Source organism: Pygoscelis adeliae, unplaced genomic scaffold, assembly GCF_000699105.1.
Source record: "Pygoscelis adeliae isolate BGI_AS28 unplaced genomic scaffold, ASM69910v1 Scaffold57, whole genome shotgun sequence".
NCBI lineage: Eukaryota > Metazoa > Chordata > Aves > Sphenisciformes > Spheniscidae > Pygoscelis > Pygoscelis adeliae.
The window spans coordinates 382,792-385,471 of record NW_008825615.1 but is presented as its reverse complement, the minus strand read 5'-3'; positions in this window follow the sequence as shown (position 1 = coordinate 385,471).

Sequence of the window (2,680 nt, the reverse complement as noted above, 5' to 3'; positions counted from 1 at the left end):
TCAGATTATTCTCCCCAACTACAACAAGCTACAGCTCAGCAACTTCCTGAACCAGAGGTGTTACTCTTCTATTTAAGGTGCTGTCTCTATAACCATATGCTATATGGATGTTTTTCATAAGATCTCACCATTCTGCATGCTGCATGGATGTCTAGAACAGAATTAACTAACATGAATCAATAGAAAGAGGCTGAAAGACACTGCTGAGACCCTTCTCGTGTCTTTTCTTCAATACCTCGCTAGTACTCTCCATGGCAAAAACAAAGCGGACTGGGTTTTCGGTGGTTATAAAAAGTAGGGACCTGCAGAGATGGTGATGCCAAGGCAGTAAGGCTGAAGCAACCCGATCACTTCAGATCTAAGAGTTCAGAGAAAGCCCTTTTCAACAAGCACGTGATTGAGGTGCTACCACAATATAATGTGAAAATGTTCCATTCTGAAGAACTGCTATACCATAAAACCAGAAAGTGGCAGCAAAACACCAATATTTAAAGAAGTAAACTGGAAAACAATGGGAAACATAAATCAATTCACCTCATTAGAATGAAGGGTCCTGTTAACCTGAATGAACCCAATCTCACAAACAGAAGAGCTCCAGGCCTCATTAGTACTTGTATTTGAGGTCACCCAGAAATTCTAGATGCCACAACCTTAAGACAAGAGGGTCATGACCAAGCACTTGATGAATATTAGTCCACAGAAGCCAGACAAACCTTGCTCAGTAACATCATTACTATTACACTATCAGATGGGAATAAAGTCATGCACAGATGCTTAGAAATTTGATTAAAATGCTAATTAAAAGTAGAATGAGACACATCTGAGACAGTACCAACATAAATAAACTCTAAAAAGTATGTCTCAGTAAAACTGTTAGCTGTCTTTGAATGAAAAATAGCAAAAAAGGAGAGAAGACTGATGGTTTACTATGACTTTTGGTAAGTTGTACACACAAAAACCTAAAAATTAAGTGAACTAATATAAGAATACATTACAATAAAGCAGCCAAAGAAATTAACCAAGCACTTTCCTTTTTTTTTTTTTTGTGCAGTAACTTCTTGTGCATGATCGCACTGAATGGAAAAGAATTACCTTGCGGTTACTGAATAAACAAACACACAAGCAGTGATGGCACAGCAGATGACATGCTGATGAACTACATTCTTGCTTACTCTATGTTACTATTTTTGAGAAGCCACGGCTTAAAAGACAAACAAGCAAAACCAACAACTTCTAGAGATCAAGAACTTGCTAAGAAGAAAAACAAAGAATAAAGAGTCATTAGTCTATTTTTGTGGTGGTCAAAGGCTAACAACCTAGGCTGTCAAATCTCTTATTAGATACAAAGCAATGCATTTGCCAGCGATCAGGAAAAAGAGATAATGGAGATGAGTAATACGACAAGGCTATTATTTAATTGAGTCAAGCTCAGAGAAATATAACGAACTTGAGGGAAACCAGGAACCCACAAAATGAACAACTGTAATTAAATACTGATAAATGCCAAATAAGGCATATTGATAGGAAGATTAAGCCCACTTAGATGTCTCACCACGTTCTAAATAAAACTGTAAACAGCCATCGGTGTCTTCAGTTCCACAACCAACTGCCATCAAAAATCGTAAGATGATGCAGAAATGTGGGATAGATAATGCAGGAATTGTAACTATTAAGCAAATCATGGCACAGTGCCATCTAGAATAGCAGGCTGAGTAGCAAATGCTGTGTTTTGCAAAAATACCTTTAAATTATCACATATAGGAAGATGAAAGGAGCTAAAACTAGAAAATATTGTGGAAAAAAAACCTGGGGTTTGGAACTGCTTACCTTATAAAGGAAATAAGAACTTGAGAAAACTAAAAAAAGCAAAGTTTGTTTACTCTATCTCATACCAGGCAGCAGGGGAAACATTCATCTGAAGTCAGTATGATAGTTAACCCACAATCAAAAAATGTGTGTTTACATGATACCTAAATTCACTGCCACCAGATGCCAGCAAGACTAGATACCTAGCAACAGTCGAGACAGACAGCGTGTTACAGGTAAGAACATCCAAGATGACAGCAACTACTGACAAAACCTGAAACACACACAAAACTTTGGAGTATAGCACTTAAAATCCTCCTCCAGCTAAACAGCTTAGGAGCACGCCAGTGACTGACAGGTCACTGTCAGTCGGCCCAGTAACAGATCAACACCGATAAACACCAGAGCCTTCAAGGGAAAAAAAAAAAAAACAAACAAGCAAGGAAGAGGCTGCACAGGGGACTCGTCAGGGACTCGTCGGGGCTGAGGCATGCTCCAGTACGGCAGCTTCTGCACGTCCGGCTGCCGGCTCTCTCATCAGACGTGACGGACGGGAAAAGTTTTAGTCCTAAACTTAACCAGCGCGAAGCGAGAACCCAGCATTACCGCTCCCGTGGGCAGGAGAGGGCCTGTACCCCCGCAAGGGAGCCGGGGCGAATCGGTTTCAGGGGTTGCCCCAGCCGAAAGGAGGGCGAGCCCCCGCGCTTAAGGCACAGCCCTGCCGCGGGCTGGGCTTTAGGGAAAACAACCGCCCTGCGGCAAGTCAGCTCTGGGACAAACACCGGCCCCGGGAGCTCAGGGGGGAACGGCCGCCCGGCGCCCCCGCGCCAGCACAGCCGCGGCCCCGGGACAAAGAGCCCCGGCCGGCCTGGAG